The 20,646-nt window shown below is 50.8% G+C and overlaps 1 protein-coding gene across 2 annotated transcripts in view; it reads right to left on the bottom strand.

The window, feature by feature from the left end:
- Nucleotides 1-8,520, bottom strand: part of LOC146752416 (cytosolic carboxypeptidase 4-like) — a 356,854-nt gene extending 348,334 nt beyond the window's left edge. For both annotated transcript variants that reach the window (XM_085531855.1, XM_085531853.1), the window contains exon 1: nt 7,781-8,520. The gene's annotated coding sequence lies outside the window, so the exon portion shown is untranslated. The remainder of the gene's footprint in view (nt 1-7,780) is intronic.
- Between the last annotated feature and the right edge of the window lie 12,126 nt (nt 8,521-20,646).

The raw sequence follows: 20,646 nt of genomic DNA, 5'->3' as shown, positions 1-20,646 counted from the left end.
TCTGGAGGATGCACATCCCAAATTATAGCCTCATTGTGAGCCCCCTCTATCAGGTGACCCGAAAGAAGAATAGCTTCGCGTGGGGCCCTGAACAGCAGCAGGCCTTTGAGCAAATCAAGCAAGAGATAGCCCGTGCTGTGGCCCTGGGGCCAGTACGGATGGGACAGGATGTGAAGAACATCCTTTACACGGCTGCTGGGGAGAAAGGTCCCACTTGGAGCTTGTGGCAGAGAACCTCAGATGAGACCCGAGGCCGACCCCTAGGATTCTGGAGTAGAGCATATAGGGGGTCGGAAGAGGGCTACACTCCAACTGAGAAGGAGATCTTAGCCGCATATGAAGGGGTCCGGGCTGCCTCTGAGGTAATTGGCACCGAAACGCAGCTTCTCCTGGCACCTCGACTTCCAGTGCTGAATTGGATGTTTAAAGGGCAGGTTCCCTCCACTCACCATGCCACAGATGCCACATGGAGTAAGTGGGTTGCACTAATCACACAGCGGGCCCGGATGGGGAACCTCAGCCGTCCAGGGATCCTAGAAGTGATCATGGACTGGCCCGAAGGTAAAAAGTTTGAAGCACCACCAGCAGAAGAGGTGTCACGTGCCAAAGAGGCTCCCCCATACAATGAACTTCTGGAAAATGAAAAGAAGTTCGCCCTGTTCACTGATGGATCGTGCCGCATTGTTGGGAAACATCGCAGATGGAAGGCTGCAGTGTGGAGCCCCACACGACAAGTTGCAGAGGCCACGGAAGGAAGAGGAGAATCGAGTCAATTTGCGGAGGTAAAGGCTGTCCAGCTGGCCCTAGACATTGCTGAGTGGGAGAAATGGCCAGTGCTTTACCTCTATACTGACTCATGGATGGTGGCCAATGCCTTATGGGGGTGGTTGCAGCAATGGGAACAAAACAACTGGCAGCGGAAAGGTAAACCTATTTGGGCCGCTGAACTATGGAAGAACATTGCTGCCCGAATAAAGAACATGGTCCTAAAGGTGCGTCACGTAGATGTCCACGTGCCCAAGAGTCGAGCAACAGAGGAGCAACAAAATAACCACCAGGTAGATCGAGCTGCCAGAATTGAGGTGGCTGAGATAGACCTGGATTGGCAGAATAAGGGAGAGTTATTCCTAGCTCGGTGGGCCCACGAGACCTCAGGCCATCAAGGCAGAGATGGAACACATAAGTGGGCTAGAGACCGAGGGGTGGACATAACTATGGATGCTATTGCGCAGATCATCCATGATTGTGACACCTGTGCCATGATCAAACAGGCCAAGAGGATGAGACCTCTCTGGGGGGAAGGGCGATGGGAAAAGTATAAATATGGGGAGGCATGGCAGATTGATTATATCACCCTGCCAAAGACTCGTAATGGTAAGCATTATGTACTCACCATGGTGGAGGTAACCACTGGGTGGCTTGAGACATATGCGGTACCCCATGCCACTGCCAGAAACACCATATTAGGCCTAGAGACACAAATCTTGTGGCGACATGGCACCCCAGAGAGGATCGAATCAGACAATGGGACTCATTTCAAAAATTCACTGGTGAGCACTTGGGCCAAAGAACATGGCATCGAGTGGATCTATCACATCCCCTATCACGCACCAGCCGCTGGTAAGATCGAGCGCCACAACGGTTTGCTGAAAACCACGCTGAAAGCGATGGGTGGTGGAACATTTAAGAACTGGGAGAAACATCTAGCAGAAGCCACCTGGCTGGTAAACACCCGAGGATCAGCCAACTGAGACAGCCCTACACAGTCCAACTCCCTGCGTACCGTGGAGGGAGACAAGGTTCCTGTGGTGCATGTAAAGAATATGCTGGGAAAAGCGGTTTGGGTCCTTCCAGCCTCTGGAAAAGGGGAGGCCCCTCCGTGGAACTGTCTTTGCACAGGGACCTGGGTGCACCTGGTGGGTGATGCAGAAGGATGGGGATGTTCAGTGTGTGCCACAGGGAAATCTGATGCTGGGGGAGTGCAGCCTGTGATTCCATGTGTGTATATATATATATATATATCTGTATGTACATATGTAATGCATGTTAACTACTGTTCTGTTTATATGTTGATAAAAGTTAGGCATGATGTGATGATGTGTAATAAGGGGTGGAATGTTATGGTTTTGCAATTTGGTTGGTGTTGGTATTCCACATCAGAACACCATGCTAATAATGGGAGTAAAGGGGACAAGTTTTTTTTTCTGTGAACTGCCTTAATGAGCATGTGGGGTGGGGCACCGGAAGGGAAGTGAGGAAGGGGACGGCGTTGCTGGACCGGCTCCCTGCGAGGAGACAACGTGGTCAGACCTTCCTGCCTTCCACAGCTCCATCGGTGAGATTTGGGACTTGGTATTCTCTTTGTTGAAACTCTCTTGTTGCTGTTTAGCATTATTGGGTTATTAAACTGCCATTCGTTCTCAGATCACCTTTTTTTTCTCCCTTACTTTTTGTTAGACCTAATCGCAATCTCCCTTCCCTTCCCCGTCTCCCTAAACGCACGTGGCCGGGCCGCGCTGCATTGCCGCTAGAGAAAAGGGGGGGGGGCTTTTGTTCCTGCTGCCCCGGGTTGTGCCCACTGTCCCGGAGTGAGCTCTAGAGAGAACTCCGTGACAATGAGGAATTATAAACTGGAATACCAGATACCTGGCAACGTAACAATGCTTTGGCAATGAAAACAGCTTTATTCATCTCTGTAATAAACCAAACCAAACCAAAACAAAAACAACAATCCAACATGACATTGACAGAGAAACTTGAACAACAACAACAAAAAACTTCAAGGGAAAAAACAGGCATTCAACTTTCAAGTCAGCTAATCGTGTGTTCTCATGGAAATGATCTTATAGGAGTTCTTGTTGAGAAACTCAGCAGGAAGAGCAACCTCAAAAATAAAGCATGAGACATGGTTTTGCAGCACTGGGAACCAGATACAAGCACTCAGTTTGCCAGTCCCATGCTATGCAATTAAAGAGGCCTTTACTGAGGTTTCCCATTAGCCACTGAATTAGCCATTTGACAAATCACCTTTTGCATTATTCAGCCTGCTCAGGACAAACATTATCTGTAGAGTGATTTAACCCACAAGAACATGAGAACTGCTACACTGGCTTAGGCCAGCAGAACAGCTCCAGCCCCAAGCCACAGGCAGCAGGCAGCCAGCAAGGCAGGCACGGGGGAATGGAGCCCTGTGGCCAGCGCTGCCACCCTCCTCTGCACCAGGCACTACGTCAATGTGCACTCAGACACAGACCTTCCCCTAGGTCTTACTCCCTTTAGGCATCACAGACTTCACTACACCCTTCTAAATGACAGGACTATTTGGCAGCTAGGACAGCTGTCACTGAAATCCATGACCCCAGTTCATGGCAGGGCAATGGACTCCTCTGACTAACAGTCTGGATCTCAGATTGTCCACCTATGATTGTAGTAAGGGCACTGCACAGGGTGTTCAGAGAAGCTATGGATGCCCCATCCCTGGAGTTGTTCAAGGCCAGGCTGGATGGGGCTTTGGGTAACCTGATCTAGAGAAAGATGTAAGCATTAGAACTAGATGATGACTAAGAGCTTTTCCAACCCATACCATCCTATGATTCAAGGAGCTGAAGATGGCACAGTACCTGTCCCTGAGCATCAGGGGACCAAATACCAGACTTGAGACCTTTTCTGAGAACCATACATTTAACTTCTCTGTGGCCCGTCTCAACATCCTACAGATACCAATTGCTCTCAATTCCTCTACAGGTTTTCTTACTTCAAGAACCATAAGCAAGAGATGCCACAGAAAATTACTATTATTACCATTCCATCATAGTCTGAAGGCCAGTCAGACACAGAATCACCAACGCAACCACTTTTGCAGCAGGGTTAACTGGGAACATTTATGAAAGCTTGGAACTAGAGTATCATCTTTTACCCCTGGATCTGTACTGCCAGTTCCAAAACACTACCTGGACAGCAATTACTATTGCACCACAGCATGCAGTGAGATCAGCCCCTCCACCTGCAATTAATTCCTGGTGTGTCCCTTTGGGGCAGCATACAGCACAGCTCCCACTCACCCAGAGCTCAGGAGCTGACAGATCAGTTAACCTGGTCAGGAGAACCTCATGCTCCTCTCTGTCAGCTCCCCTGCTGCCAAGCACAGGTGGGTACCCACATTAGCGCTGTTGTGGATGAGGGGTGGCCCCAGCAGGAGCACCACTGAAGAACATTGGCTGGCTGCCTGGGCCTGCTGCACACCTACAACAGACAAGAAGGTGCTTCTTCCAGGATTTGTTTCCAAAATGATGTCTCAAACTTCACAGTATTCAGCATGCAGGAACCATGTAGTCAGAAGGTATATCTGACTAATCAGAAGCAAATCTTCCCATTGTATCACAAAGTAAACAATTATTTTATATATATTTATGGAGGGAATGGCTCACTTTTAAGCAACAAAAGCCTGTAGTTGTTTGGATTTGGCCTTAGAGGCTTGAGTATGTCTCCAGTACTGCTTCAATTCAACCGTATTTCTTTTTGCTCTCCATCTGCACCATAACACGCTTTCACTTCCAAAGCATTTCAGGTAACAACTTGAAGAACAATTTTTATTTTAAACATACACACACATCTCTTAGCATAAAACTCATCAAGTAGTGTCAGCAAGCACATTTTAATAGCATAATATCGAAAAGTAATTTTACTACTATCTAAGAGTCTGAAGTCTGCAGAGGATATATTTAGATGCATATAAATAGACAACAGTCGGTGATGTCTGGTCAAAGGAGTACAAATCTTTCCTAATGCATGGAATTTGCCTGGCCCCAAACACTGCAACAGCACTTAGACAAGCCTTTTCTACTTGGCTCAAATTCTGCCAGGCCTGTTAATAACAAAGCTATTAGCATGATTTTCTGGATGGGTTGCTTGCTTAGAGAATATTCAAAGATTGTTCTAATAAACTAAACCCGTTACCACATCTGAAAGCATAGGAAATATTGATCAACAATGGAAAGCCATTATCCTTTCAGCATTTAACATATCCCCATGCGCCCCAACAGACCGACAAGCTCTCCAGGTACCTTCGGATGCTCCATCTCCCCACTGCTTGCAGGCACCTTTGCTTGCCCAGACCACACCAGCGGGAACACCATCCCCATCTTCTGAAATTTTTGGAAAAAAATGTACACCAAGGCAGCTGCGTGGGGAGCTCAGTTACAGATTGGCCTGGGGAAGCTCCGTTTCCCTCTTTCTGTGCTGTTCTGACACATTTGTTTTTGGGTTCCCACCTGTTTTGCCCCACATACCTCATCAGTCCCATTCTTAGGTTGGACAACACCTTACCTTCTTCCTCTACCTCATGGTCAACATCTACCAATGTTCATAATGATGCAGCCAAATACAAATCTCTTCAGGCAAAAGATTTGTACAACAAATTCAAAGACAGCACCCAAGAAACCATCTGAATAACACTGCACCTCCTTGAGCATAAACCAAAGATGAGATTGATGAGTGCAAGGAGTCCATTCCTGGACTTGTGTAGGTTTTAGTAAGCCACAAAACTGGTAGACCAGCTCAGCTTCTAACTCATGCGAGACGCTTCAAATAGCCAGGATTTATTTCCACTGACTGCATTGCCATGAGAAAACTGGTAACTGCTTTTTCTGAAAGAAGAAATGCAAGCTAATATACCATGGGAAGCTTCTTAGTAAGCTTTGTGACTGGAGGCCTAGCTGGCAAGCTTGGGTGTGCATTTTGATACAGCCTTAATGCATTAAAATGCATTTATTATGCATTTAAACAAATGCATAATCCCTTGAGAACAGCTTATATTTAGAAATGTAGATCAGAAAGGTGTTTGGGCACTGAGAGCATTCAGTTTCTGGTATGGTTCTTCCTGCAAAATTGAACCTGACTCTCAGTCCAACAGAGAGGAATCGCTGCTCCACGTTTTGGAGCACAGCGGCTCCACCCCACCAGGACAGATTCCAGCAGTAAAACACAGCAGTGGGCTGACACCAAGGGGAGACCCACACACAGCCCACGGCTCCAGGGGATGACTCCAAGCTAATGGAACCAGGCAGAGGCCCCACCACACCACGAGGCACACACTGCCCCAACAGCCCTGGGCACTCTGCTCCTGCCGATGGCTGCAGCTAGGATGGGTGCTGCCAGAACCAGCCCAGCCCTCCCAAGGAAGTAGAAACCCTTTGACACACAGTTATCACCAAAAGGCTCCAACAACCCAGGGAGGATCCATCCATCCCACTGCTTTGTTGTCTGTCGACCTTCACTTGAAAAGGGCTGGACATGCAGCATTCAGACAAGGATTCTCAGAAGGAATGAGCAGACACCACCTTACTCTGGGGACATGTAAACGTGAATGGGAAAGATCAGTAACCAGCAACATGACGAGAAAGGCATAGGTATCCTGGGCTGTCAAGCTCTGTAGGAGACAGTCAGAGACCGTGCAGGGACAGCCCCAGCTAAAGGCTCCCAGCTTTCCCCTCCTTGGTTTGGGGGCTGGTCAGATGATGTTCACACCAGCAGCTAAGGCCAACACACCCTCCTGTTCCAGTTGCTCAATGCAATGAAAACTGCCTGCCCTGGAGACATGACAGACCAGGCTAGAGAGAGAAGACAACAGCACAGGAGAGGAAATACTGCTGCCCTGTATCACAGAAGAAAATGACAGAGGGCAGTGGCCGTGATCTGCAGATGCCATGCTGATGCCAAGCCAGCGCCTGGCAAGCAGCAACACCACGAAGGGCTGTGACAGCTCCTTGCCCACCTCTGCCCGTGCTCCCCAGGTGTGGCAGCACTGAACTGCCCCTCCGTGTAGCCGCCCTCCGTGGCCCCCTCCTCAGCTGCAGCCGATCCCTGCAGGGAGGTTTGTTTGTTCCTGACATCAACATGGCTGCAAGGTTTCGGCTGGCTCCTCAACAACTGCCGCGCTGTCTCCCCTAACGGGAACCTTCCATCAGAAAAAAAAAAAAAAGGTTGATTGTGTCCTACATTTGCTTTCCCGCAGACGAGGAGCGCTCACTACACACAAAAAGGAGGGGAGGGGAAGGGACGGCACTTAACACAAATCCTGGGATCCCGGGGACAAGCGACAGCCTCCCAGGACAGAGGTGCAATGAGAGGCGTGTGCCGGGCGAGGGCAGCGGGACGGCGCGGCTGACGGGAGCCTCCCGCGGTGAGGACAGGCGGCAGGAGGGAGCCGGGAGCCGCATCTCCGCACACCCGGTGCGTTCCCTGCGGAGGAGCTCAGGAACCCCCCGCAGCCGGAGGAGCCGAGCCGTGCCCCCGAGCGAGCGCCCGGCAGGACCGCGGGCACGGCCGCGACCCCGGCAGCGCAGGGCTCGGGCGGCACCGCGCAGCCCCGGCCCGGCCCGGCGGTGCCGGCGCTCCCCAGGCGGCGGCAGCACCGCGCCAAGGAGCGGAGGGGGCGGCGGCCGCCGCGGTATCCGCGGCCCTGCAGCACCCCCAGCCGCGGGCGGCCGCCGGCGCCGTCCCGCGGGCAGCGATGGGAGCGCGGCCCGGCCCGGCCCGGCTCGTGGCGCCCACCCCACCCTCGCCCCGCGCGGCCCCGCGGCCGCCGCCCCCCCGGGAGGGGAGTCCCAGGCGCCGGCGGACACCCCGTCCCGTCCCGTCCCGGTGCGATGCGGGGCGAGCCCTGCACGGAGCCGGGCGGGACCCCGCCGCTGGCGCCCTCCCGCGCCCCTTCCCCCATGAATAAGTAACGGCGGCTGCAATGCGGCGGGAGCCGGGCGACGGCCGCCAGCTCCGCGATTACCTGGTGCCTCTCGGGGAAAGACGGCGTCCGGAGCGCTTCCCCTGCAGCGGCGGCCGCGGCCGGGCTCCGGCGGGGCTTCAGACTCTCGCAGCAGGCAGGCTGGCCGCCTCTCTGCCCTGTGCCATGGCTCAGCAGCCGCATCCTAGACCGGCTCCGCGGTGGCGGCTGCCGGCGGCCGCGGAGGGAAGGGCAGCCCGCACGGACGGCCCCATGGAGCGCGGCGGCTCGGCTCCGGCTCCGGCTCCGGCTCCGGCTCCGGCTCCGGCGCGGGCAGCGGCAGCGCACATGCACACACGCACACACCGCGCCGGGCGGGCGGGAGGCGGGGGGACGGCGCGGGCGCGGGGCACGCAGCGGCGCAGCCCTCCGAGCCCGCTCGCATCGCCCCGCCGCGGGCAGCCCGCGCCGCTCCGCTCCGCGCCCGCCGACCTCGCGGTGGAGCCGAGCCGGGTGAATCCTCGCCGAGCGCTGCGTGTCCGCGCTTCGCTGCGGAACGACGGAGCTTGGAAGGGGGGGGGGGCGCGGAGCCTCCCCGGGGGCACCTACGGCGCGGCGGGCGGCAGGGCCATGCGGCTCCGCGCTCAGGCGGAGCAGCCGCGGCGCCGCGCGGTGCGGTGGGGCAGGGCGGGGTGCTCGGCCCGGCCCTTCGCTGCGCCCATCCTCCGCACCCAGCGCTGCCGCCCGGCCCCGGCCCCCGCCAGCGGCGCCGCGCGATGCAGCACGGAGGCGGCCGCCGCCTCCCCCGCGCCGGGGCGGGCACGGGATGCGGGCGCTCCCCGCCCCGCACGCACGGCTGAGCCGCAGCCGCCCGACCGCGCGCAGACGTGTCGCGGGCCGGGCAGCCGCGCACCGGGCGGGGCAGCGCCGACAGGGAGCACGGAGCCACGAGTCTGACCAACGCTCGGGTCGGGATGCGGGAGGGACGCGGGACCCCGGGCCCCGTGGGGAGGCGGGTGCGTGAGGAGCGGAGAGGAGAGGAGAGGAGAGGAGAGGAGAGGAGAGGAGCGGAGCGGAGCGGAGCGGAGCGGAGCGGAGCGGAGAGGAGAGGAGAGGAGAGGAGAGGAGAGGAGAGGAGAGGAGAGGAGAGGAGAGGAGAGGAGAGGAGAGGAGAGGAGAGGAGAGGAGAGGAGCGGAGAGGAGCGGAGAGGAATGCTGCTGCCACCGCTCAGGAGCGTTTTCGGCTTTCGAGCGGCTTTTCCGCTGAGGGAACCGGCAGAAACGGCTGCGGCGCCAGGAGGAGCCACGCACGGATTCGAGGCGGCGTTGGAAGCCGAGCGCGGAGCTGCGCGGAGCGGAACGGAACGGGCTCCTGCCGGCCCGGCCCCGGCCCCGACACGCGGCTGGGTGGAGGAGATGAGCCCGGCGCGGAAATGAGAGGTTACGTTGTCTCCGGGGTCAATAAATTCTGTAGGCGTCAGGGGTTTAGAGGTTGTTACCTGTCTCCAGGACTCCTAGCAGTGTGCAGCTCTGACATTTTGAAACCTTGGTCCGGTTTTCTCAGAAAATGACAGCGATGTTACAGCACGGCGAGCAGAGCACCGCGACAAACACTGCCTGCCCGGAGAGGAGCCGCCGTACCTTGCCAACATGCAGCAACCCTGCGCCTGGAAAGAGGCCCCCACCACTGGCCATGAACCCTGGCCCCTCGGCCACCCTCCCGTGGGGACAGCAGTGGTGCCGCTTGGCTGGGGCTGTCCCCACTCTCATGCTGCCTGCAGCTGGAGGAGCGTGGGGCCAGGGTTACTGTGGAGCATGTGGGTACAGCCCATCGTTGTGCCGGGATGGACGCAATGCTTCTGGATACCTTGTGCTGGGCGTTGTGCTGGGTGCGCACGTGGGGGGGCACAGCCCCAGAAGAAGAAGAAAGCTGCAGCGCTGCACCTCACACCTTCCTCCTGGAAACCTTCCTGCCCTGGGATCCAGCGCCTGGGGTCAGTGTGAGCAAGGAAAGGGAATGCGGCTTTGCTCCCAGACCCATCTCTGTGCAGCCTGAGGACACAGTTCTTGCAACCTCTAAGGGGGAAAAGGAGCATTGTTTTGAGATCAGCACCACAGCTTGTGCCTGTGGACCATCAAAACTGCCCTTCCCAGAGCAGTGGCCACCTCTGCCCTATCAGCAACTGCTGCCTGGGGCTGGGAACTGAGGATTGGCACTGAGGGCAGCTCTCCTCTATCCATTTTCAAGCCCTCTGCTCCATGGATCAGGATCAGGCTGTTACAAGGGCAGAGAGGCCCAAGTGATGAAGGAAGGGAGCGACTGATTCCTCTGCTCCCCTAAGAGAAAAGCCATGTCAGAAAGTTGGCTTTGCCAGGGTTTTCTTGTGCATCCCTAATTTTCAGTTCTATCACTGCTGTCTTTTAGAACTGGAGGGAGTGTGTTCGGTGTTCCTCAGTCCCATGCTTGGCCCTGCTCAGCATTAGCAGTGTGCTCCCTGGAGGGAGCAGACAGACAGGAAGGCGCTCTGTGGTAATGCATCTGCAGTCTTGGCTGACCTCTGCCACATGGAGCAGCCTCCTCAGGCCTCTCATTCCCAGCATTTGCTGCCTTGGCACTCCGTTCTGGCCCAGGAGCAGCAGGGCGGGCACAGCAGCGGTGCCAGCTGTGTTCTGGTGCGAGGAAAGGAAGCAAATGTTTGGGTATGACTTTCTTGGTGACAGGAGAAGCTTGTTCCAAGTCAGGCTCATAGTGGAGGCTGCACTGCTTTGATACCATCCAACACAAACACCAGGTCTGGGTCAGAATCACTCTGAACAGGTACTGTGACAGCACCTCCCAGCAGCTGCCTCCTCACAGGCAGGTTCAGGAACATCCTGCACCCTCTGCTCTCAGGGCTGTGCAGGGACTACTGCCAGCTCAAAATTCATGCTGGGCATGGGCCTGAAATGGCCCTGCTGCTTTGGTAACATCCCCAGGGAAAAATGCTCTTTTCCAGAGGGTCTGGGAGCGCTGAGAGGCAGGTGGCCATGGGGAGCACCCGCTGTGCCACAGCTCAGCCACTGTACCTGCACTTCCACCCTTCCCCACGAGCCCTTGAGGGAGCTTTGTTTTACTGCAGCCTTCAGGAACAGGATAAATGCCTTCTTTCTGACAGAAGACCACTTGTTAGCCTATATTCTCCTTTCGTAGGTATCATTCAAGAATTGTTTGATAGAATCACTGAGTGGCTTGAGTTGAAAGGAACCATTGAAAGTCATCCCATCCACCTCCCCTACAATGCACAGAGACACCCACAGCTCTGTCAGGAGCTCAGAACCCATTTCCTGACCTTAAGGGCCTGCAGGGATGGGGCACCACCACCTCTTTGGGCAAATTGTGCAGTGCCAACACCACCCTTATTGTAAAAACTTATGTCCAATTTGAAACCATTTAACCATTTTCCTCTGGATGAACACACCATCAGGTCTGTGTCTCCCCTGAACTGAGGACTCCACATATGGAGCAGTGCTCCAGGTGAGGTCTCACAGAGCAGAGCAGAGGGGTGGGATCACCTCCCTCAGTCTCTGACCACCCTGTTTTTTGTGCAGCCCAGGGTACAGTTGGACTCAATGATCTCTAGAGGTCCCTTCCAACCCCTACAGTTCTGTGATTCTGTGATACAGTTGTCTTTCTGGGCTGTGAGGGCACATTGCTGGCTCACAGACATCACTTTGGTCTCTTTTGGCTGAAATAAAGATGGAAGGCTGCAGCTACGTGCTGTACCTGTCATGCTGCCCAAGTGCTTCCTGCCCCCCAGAGCCATGTGCCCCACTCAGCCCTAGGCACAGTGGCTGCTTGTCCCCACCTGCTTCACACCATAACCCCTTGCTGGCCTTGCAGCTGGGGAAGATGCCATCAGTTAGAAGTGCTGCCCAGCAGCTGGGCACGCAGGCGTTTTTCTTGGGGAAAGGAAGGAGAAATACTTTCCTAAGGTGTTGTGTGCAAACCTGGGGAAGTGACAGATTAGGGAGACAGTCTGGATTGAGCAAAATGCTTAAAAACAAACCAAAACCACCTCTGAGTGCTAATGCAGTGTGCTATGTACACACCCTAAAGGAGACCAACAGCAGTGCAGGGAGGTAGAACAGCAATGGATGGGTGGCTGCAAGGTTTAGCATCCCTGTTGGAACTTTGAAGCAAGAGGGAGTAAATGCTTCTTTTTATGGTAGTCTGTTGTGGCTAATCAAGAAGCGTTTGGGAACTGCGGTTTTTACTCATTTTTACAAGAAGCTCAATGCCTCAGTGACGGAAATGTCGGGGCAGCGCTGCATGCAGTGTGTCCTCCCCTGAGGGCCGGGCAATGGGAGCACTGCGGTTATCGGGCACAGGGGACGCTCTGTCCGGAGGCAGCAGCGCGGTACGTCAGGTTCATCACTGTTGGTTTCCCACGGTTTAAATTATTTTAGTTTCAGTTCTGCGGTCTGTAAGATGGGGGAGCTGTTGCATTGCACAAGAACCGCGCAGGCTGCTCCTCCCGGTTCCACGCGGTGAGAGCCTCCCGGGCCGGGCTCACCCGATCCATCACCAGCGATGGCTCCGCGGGAGCCTGGCCCACGGAAGGGATTGCTGGATAAGCCTCTTCCTTACTTTAATAGCTCTAACGCTATGTAAAGTGGACTGGCGTTGCATTGAAGCCCACAGTACACGTGTTCGCGAGCAGCAGCACGGACTCATTTATTGCCCCTGGATGTGCTTCACTGCTGGGTGATGGTGAAGCAGGCTGGTCATCAGGTCAGCTTGGTTCCCTGGCTGAAACTAAGCCAGGTGAAATAGATGCTTGGTTGCTGATGTGCACCTTGGGATTCTTAGTTTATGGGTTTGTTGGTTTGTTTGATTGTGGGTTGTTTTGGGCCTTTTTGTTGTTGTTTTGTTTTGTTTTTTAATCTTTTACAAATCTTTTCAGCCTAGATTTACATTCATGATTACAGTATTATACTGTTTGTTCTCTAACAGCCTCGCTTTCTGAGAAAGAAGTAAAACAAAGCACTGACACCTTTTGGGTTGATTTCTAAATCTCGTCTGCGATAAAATGAAGATTTCTACCAATTGGCACCTGACTTTCAAAATGGTGGTTTATATCTCTCAGCACTTTTTATCTAACAAATGCCACCCAGCAGATCAGTACCAGCACAAGGCCTGTTGGACAGCAGCGTGGCCCCAGCACCAGGCTGCATGGGGGACGGGGAGGATGGGGAGGAACACAGAGCACCACTCCAAGTGCCTCCGTCAGCACTGTCCACCTTTCCAGCCTGCTCACCACAGGGTCAGTGCACTCCCACTGCATTCAGGCAGGCAGAGCTGCTGGGTGAGGAGTGCATGGGATGGGACGGGCTGCACCCAGCTGTAGTGAAGTGCCTCTGTCCCACACACTGCAGCCACCCCTGTACTCATGAAATAAAACCAAGCATCTGGGTTAAGGATGTGCTCCATTGCCCATCTCCTTTTCCCTTCTTCTGGCAGTACTTAGGTGTGCCCTTGGCAGTTATTAATGAGCTCCCTTAACACTTGCACTCTTTTCATGTTGCTGTTTGCTTGGTTGTTTTTATTTTTTTAATGCTTTCTTATTCACATTATTCCTTATGTGACTTATCCTTGTGGAGATGACATCTCTATAGGAAGTAGCAAAGTCAGCATCATCAGCCTGCATGAATTGCCTGAGCATCCTTGCTGCTTCTGAAGCAGCCAGGTGAAGGGCTGGTTTACAGCATGAACTGAAAATGGTTTGCTTGTCTCCCAGCTGCTGATTCAAGCATTTACCTTAGGCCAAGACTTAAGTGGAGAAGAGTAATTTGAGCCGCTTGCTCCATCTTCCTTCTGCATGTCCTATCTATTATACCCACCCAATCAGCTGAAGGCTCTCAATTAGCTGATGAGTGGGAGGATGAAGAACCATTTATGCACACAAGTTTAAAAAAAAAAAATAATAATCACTCGGTTTACAGTCTTTGTGGTCACAGCTTAAAGCAGAATTTCGTTAGAGAATTTCATCACTGGCATAACCACACTTCAGTGACAAAGTTGCATCAAAGCAAATCAATTGTTACTCCAAAATTTTACTCACAGGTACTGGCAGGGTCTAATTCTGTCTGATGATTTTCTGACCAGAGAAGGAATATTCCACTGGGCAGGAAAAGGAGTTAGATAGAATGACTTAGGCAGAAACATCCCAAACAAGTAGAAATGGAAAGATGCTGGGGTAACTAATATTGTCAGGAATTTGCCAATGGGGAAAAAAAAATAATGCAGAGGCACATGGGCAAAAGAAGTCTTGTAATAATTCTTCAAAAGAGAGGGAGCTGGAATCTGGCATGGATCCCCATAGCTTCCAAGCTTGTTCAATTAAAATCAACACTGAGTGGGTTTTCTTTCACTTCCATTACTCAAGCTGCATTCTTCAAAGGGATAGCAAATGAGTGATATGCATATGAAAGAACCATGGAGTATGAAATTACAAAATGATACAAGGTTTGGATATTTGCACTTTGAGATATTAAATCTTCTGAAGAAAAATATTTGAGCAAATTCTGAATAAAGGACCCTACAGAGGAGGAAGGAAGAGCTGTGAGATAAATCTAATAAAGATGATACTATGCAATTTCCGAACACTCTTGAATTACTGAGTTTAGCTGTGGCAGTGTTTCCAATGGAGGATTCACTCCCACGTAGTCAGGCAGCAAGCACATTTTAAAGCCCATTTGGAACTATTTTCTACTCATGGTGCCATGGGGCAGTCTATGGGGAATACGTATGTCACAAAATCAGAACCACAGGGGTGGAAAGGGACGTGTGAAGCTCCCTCAGCCCACCCTCTTGCTAAAACCCAGGTGACTTTATTATTTTTATTGTTAAAAGTGGACATCAGAAATTCACTTTTTTCTGCTGTAGCAGCACCAGCCCTTTGGTGCTGACCTGAAACATGTTCCCTAGCCCTCTTCCACTCCTGCTTTGCTGTTCCACTTCTCTCATAGTACTTCACACGCTCCATCAAAACCTCTTCTTACTTTTCTTTTAGAAACCTTTGTTTCCTCTGTGATTTTTATTGAATCCTGGATGCATTTCCCTATGGTCAATAAGCTTTTTTCCCCAGTTCTTGCAAGTTTTCTCATTTCTTATGGCCTCTTTAAAACATTCATCCATTTGAGGCACCATCACTCAAATTTTCCCTTTTGTGGAGGAGCCTAAATGCGCTGCACACAGCTACATGTTAGTAGGAAGGGATTTTTTTAAAATCAAAGTGGGGCTGTCTGTGTGCAGTAAAGAAATAAGTACTACTGTCTCCATTTAGTCCATTCTCTTATGACTCCGCTCTCAGATTTCAGGCTGGATAGCAAAAGGGTGTGCTGCCAGAAAAGCTTTTCACCTCCTGGAGAAGTGCAGATACTCATGGACAAGATGTTCTCAGTCAGCACACCCAAAAATGTGTGTCCTGTGTAGTTGGTTCAGAGCCCATCCCCAAGGCTCTGAGCATGTGGGCCCCACTCACTGCAGGCAAAGCCTTTCCTGCTCCCCGCTGCAGAGCCACACATCACCCAGGGACTGATCCACACAGCTGTTTGCTTTCTCAAAAACAAACAACAACAAGAAGAGAAGAAAGAAGTATCTTTAACCACATTCCGAGAGATTTTATTAGCTCTATCTGATTTTAGAATCATTTTTAAAAAATAAATTTACCATGGCAACTCAGTAAGTCTGTGTATATTTCCAGCAGAAAAGCAGAGGAGAGTTTTGACATTCCTGGTTTTATCTTCAAACATGATGGGCACCAAAACACACAAAAGAGCACCCACACAAAACACCTGGTCTCATTTCTGATATAGTTCCATACCAAACATGGATTTCACACAAAACATGTACAGGTGCCCTGCTGGGAGACATGCGGCTGCCCCATCCTGCTGTGCAGCACAGACTGTGTGTGAGTGGGCTGAGAAAGAGGAGGGTGAGGAAGGCTTCTTAGTTCAGCACGGATCCACTTCATCTTGACTTCACCTGCAGAGTCCGCTGGGATGCTGAGCCGTGCTCTTCCGCAGCTCTGGTGTTATTACAAGCCTGCATTATGTTGAAAGCCAGTAATTAGATATGTTCTTTAAATTGCTCAAGTGTTTGTGTAGTAAGCAATTACCAAATTCTACATCACAATTCTACAATTAGCAATTCTACATTGTTAATAATGAATTTAAGGCTTGTGCAATAGCTCTCAAGTGCTTGGATTCCTCCTTGAAGGATCATGTCTGCTCTCTAAGCACAGGCTGCACACCAGCCTGCCATCAGCAACCAGGTTGTTTGGACAGCGTTGGTCCCTCTGCCCAGCCCAAGGGCCAAGCAGGTAAAGTCCAGGAAACAGCAGCTCCAGCTGCAGCTGTGAGAGTGGGGGCAAAGGGGAAGCTGTGTGAGTCTCTGGTACCTGAGTATGGCCAGGAGGATAGAATGTCCTTCTGTAGGGGAGGGATGTGGGGAGATGCTGCAGAAAACAAGCAGCCTCAGGAGTTTCCTATCCTCCCTGCTCTCCATCTGACTCATATGAGGGGAATGTGCCCCTTTCCATAGTCCCCAGCACCCAATTCCCAGACAGAGCTGGCACTGCTTGCTGAGTGTGGCATCAACATTCTGGGAGGTGGTGAGAACACCTGAAGTCATTTTCTGGTTGTTTTCTCAGATACAGTTTGAAAAATCTTCAAGGTTGAAAAAGCCGGTCACAAGTGGCATCCCTCAGGGGTCAGTCCTGGGACTGGTGCTCTTCAACACCTCAATGACAGACGGTGGCATCAAGTGCAACCTCAGCAAGTTTGCAGATGATACCAAGCTGAGTGGTGCCATCGATACATTGGAAGGAAAGGAAGCCATCCAGAAGGACCTGGACAGGCTGGAGAAGTGGGCCTGTGTAAAATTAATGAAGTTCAATAAGGCCAAGTGCAGGGTGCTGCACTTGGGTCAGGGCAGCCCCAGGTATTTATACAAACTGAGGTAAGATCTCCTTGAGAGCAGCCCTGCGGAGAGGGACCTGGGGGTCCCACCAGGAGGTGGATGAGAAGCTGGATATGAGCCATCAGTGTGCACTTGCAGCCCAGAAGGCCAGCTGTATTTTGGGATGCATTATAAAAGGGGTGGCCAGCAGGGAGAGGGAGGTGATTGTCCCCCCTCTGCTTGGCACTTGTGAGGCCCCATCTGGAGTGCTGAGTCCAGGCCTGGGGCCCTCAATACAGGAAGGACATGGAGCTCTTGGAGCAGGTCCAGAGGAGGCCACTAAGATAGTCAAAGGGCTGGAGCACCTCTTCTATGAGAAAAGGCTGGGGGAACTGGGCTTGTTTAGCTTAGAGAAGAGAAGGCTCCAGGGAGACCTCATTGCAGTCTTCCAGTACTAGAAGGGAGCACTTAGGAGGGGGAATGCCTGTTTATGAGGATGAATAGGGATAGGGCAAGAGGGAATGTTTTTAAACTAAGACAGGGGAGGTTTAGATTAGAGATTAGGAGAAAGTTTTTCACCTAGAGGGTGGTGATGCACTGGAACAGGTTGCCCATGGAGGTCGTGGATGCCCCATCCCTGGATGTGGCTCTGGGCAGCCTGGTTTAGAGGCTGGCGGCTCTGCATGTGGTGGGGAGATTGAAACTAGATAATCATTATGGTCCTTTCAAACCCAGGCCTTTCTGTGACTTTGTTATTTTACGATTCAGACTCAGCTCACAGTGGATAGATGTTAGTGGGCTTTTGATTAGAACCAATTGCATCATCTGCTGCATCTCGCAACACATAAAATGTGATTAGTTTTCCATGTTGCAGAGGTAAAGCAATGGCAGCCCTCATCTAAACACTAAAGATGGTAAAGGATGTGTTGATAGATTTTATTTCTTAATAGAACCACTGATACGGTTGGTGAAGTTTCAGATCTGAAGAGCTTTTGTTTCTGAAATATTGCCAGTGTTCTTCCAGTGCATTAGGCAGCAAAGCACAGGATCCTGCCTCTGCTGTGAACATTCAGCGCCTCTGTCCTCATAGCACCACAGCCCCAGTGCTGTGCTTCACATGGGCAGCGGTGCTTCTGTCCTGAGGAAGGGCACAGCCAGTGGGGAATCCCAGTCAGTGGTTTCTACAACTGCCTCACAAAGCTGACTCTTCTGCAAGTGTCAATTTGATTAAAAAATATAATAATAATAAAAATCCTTTGTAAGACAGAAACATTTGTGTTCTCTTGCTTTAGAATTGCAAAACAATGCATCCAGGAAGAAGTTCCTTTCACCCTGAGCTGAGCTGCTGATAATGCATCTAAGCCTTAAACATGTAAGGGATTGCTCTGGCTAATTATGTGTTTCACACTTTTTAATTGCAAGCCAGAATGAAAAGTAAAAAGGCCAAAAATACAAAATGTTCCTGTGATTTTCAGAACAGCTCCATAAGCAGAGCTTTGCTGTGCTCTAACATAGGGTGTGCCAAATGAAAACAGCAGCACATTGCACACAGAATGGCAGAGTGGCTGTGGGTGAAGCTCAGGGAGCATCATGGCCCAGGAACCAACACTTACTGCTGCACAGGTGTTAATTCAAGCTTTCAGTTGTGGGTACAGTTAATAATGCATCAAAGAAGATCTGATGTATTACAGACATCGCATAAACTATTACTGAAAACTTGTCCTCCATATTTTCCCAAGGCTCACAATCCACTTTATGAGCCTCCAAGTTGTGTGTTTTTCCCATTCGGGTGTCCCCTTTGTGCTTTATTTATTTTCCCAATTTGTATGCATTTATTCAGTCTGCACTGTATAGCAGTTACTATTTATCACTGCTCCACATGCCATGAACTCTGCTTGGCAGCACTGAGCAGTCTGGAGGCCCCATTTGTCTCATGGTTGCCTTGAAAGTCCTAAGCCACCACGGCCACTCAGAAATACACACTATTTTTTTTCCTGCAGGATAAATAAATAATTCAGCAAAATGAAGCATAACATATTTCTTTTTTTTTTTTTTCCCCTCAAATTTTGCTTAAATAAGAATCAAGAGTTTGGGAAGAATTTTCTCTTTTTTTGGAAAATGTTTCAGTTCTAATCCCTTTCTCATCTGCAATTTCAGGTCACCATTTCCTGCTTCTCCCAGTTCATTTCCATCTTTCCATAATGGAAAAGGGATGAAAAGAAAATGGAAGGAACAGAACACAGAACAAAAATACTGATTGACTTAAGCTTTCTTTTACTAGAAGTGGAAACTCACTGAGGAATCCCTTCCTCCAACTTTATCTTCCTCTTCTCTTCTCTTCTCTTCTCTTCTCTTCTCTTCTCTTCTCTTCTCTTCTCTTCTCTTCTCTTCTCTTCTCTCTCTCTTTTTCTTTTCTTAGTATTTATCGTAGGAATGTGGTGTAGTGGGCATGGTGTGATGGGTTGACAGTTGATTTGATGACCTTAAAGGTCTTTTCCAACCTTAATGATTCTGTGCGTCTATTTTTTATACAACATAATGTCCTGATGATGGCTATCTCAAGCTGGTTCTGCCACTGCCGTCCACCTGGACGAACCCCTGTGTGCTGATGCCCCTTCCCATCATCACCCAATCCCCTGGATCATAACCCATTTCCTCTCTCCCTGACCTCACAGAAGTTACACTAGCTTCACCGAGTGTCACCATCTCTCCATTTCTGCCTTTTTTAGGACAGAAGGGTCTGGCCCAAAGATAGCATGGGTGTCTGTTTTACAGTGTAACTGCCCTGAGTAAAACTGAAAAGAATTATTTCCTTTCATTATGCTGCATTGTCAGGTGGGAATCATCATCTGTTGATTGTCATTTAAGAGCACTTTCTTACAGCTGTCATGAAAGCAGGAAAGGTAGACAGCTGATCAGACAGAAATTGCTAGTGAGCTGTCCTCCATTAGTAAAAGAACAAAAGAGCATTATAGTTCTGTGTCCTGTCAGAATTAAGGCACTAACTGAACTGAGAAACTGTTCATCATTGCTGAAACAGAAAGACACAAAGATGGCATGATGTTTTCACCCCTGAGTTTTGTGGGATTTAGATATGATGTTTCCTGAGTACTAAGTGCAGTAAGTGTATGTAGCCTGAGCCATCCCTGGGGCAAGGCTGCTCTTTCCAGGGCTCTTAGGGTCACACAAGTTACTGGAGCCCAGCTGTGCGCTGTACTTACATGGGCACACCTCATATATAACCAAAACCATGGCATTACCGAGCATTATTGAAATCTTAGGAATCAGATTCATGATAATCCAGATCTCATGGCTGCAGCAGGCACTCACCTGCTCATTCCCACTACTCATGGGAAAAGGCAGGATGCCCACTGCAGCTACATGTGCAAAAACATTGCTGGGAACCATAAGACTACAGCAAACAAATAACATTATCTCATACACAAGTTGTATTACTTCAATAATACTTGTTGCTGTAGTGGAAATGCTGTAGTGGCCTGAAGCAATGATGGAGCACATGGTGGGAAGGCAGAGCCAACCCAGGGGAGCTCTGACTGAAAGAGGTGGAACCAGGATCCTCCCCTTCCCAGACCTCATTAACGGGCTGGCAGTGGAGGTGAGTATTTCTTGTTGGAGATCGCTGTGTAGTTGAGGCTTTGAAAGAGTAGGCAGATTCTTATCTTTTTTTTTTTTTTTTCTGTGTACACAGCTGCTCTGTTTGAGCATATCTCTCTTTGTTACAGCCTACAATGCTGTTACTACTGCACTTTCTATTGTGTTTCTGTTGTAACACAAACCATGATTTTCTCCTCTGAAGTTGGTACTCACATGTGGAGTGTTCTTCATTTTGAAAGGTGGTAATTAAACTCAGTTTTTAAGTGTAACACTTAATGGACTTTACACAGTTCTGATCGTTGTGATGCAGTTCCCCACAGAAATGTTGCCCATTTCCACGTGGTGCTTCCCCCACCCTGTGCTGCTGCTGCCC

Source organism: Coturnix japonica, unplaced genomic scaffold (genome assembly GCF_054131305.1).
Source record: "Coturnix japonica strain WE unplaced genomic scaffold, WE-NBRP24 Scf045, whole genome shotgun sequence".
Taxonomy (NCBI): Eukaryota; Metazoa; Chordata; class Aves; order Galliformes; family Phasianidae; genus Coturnix; species Coturnix japonica.
This window is presented reverse-complemented; position numbering and strand designations above follow the sequence as displayed.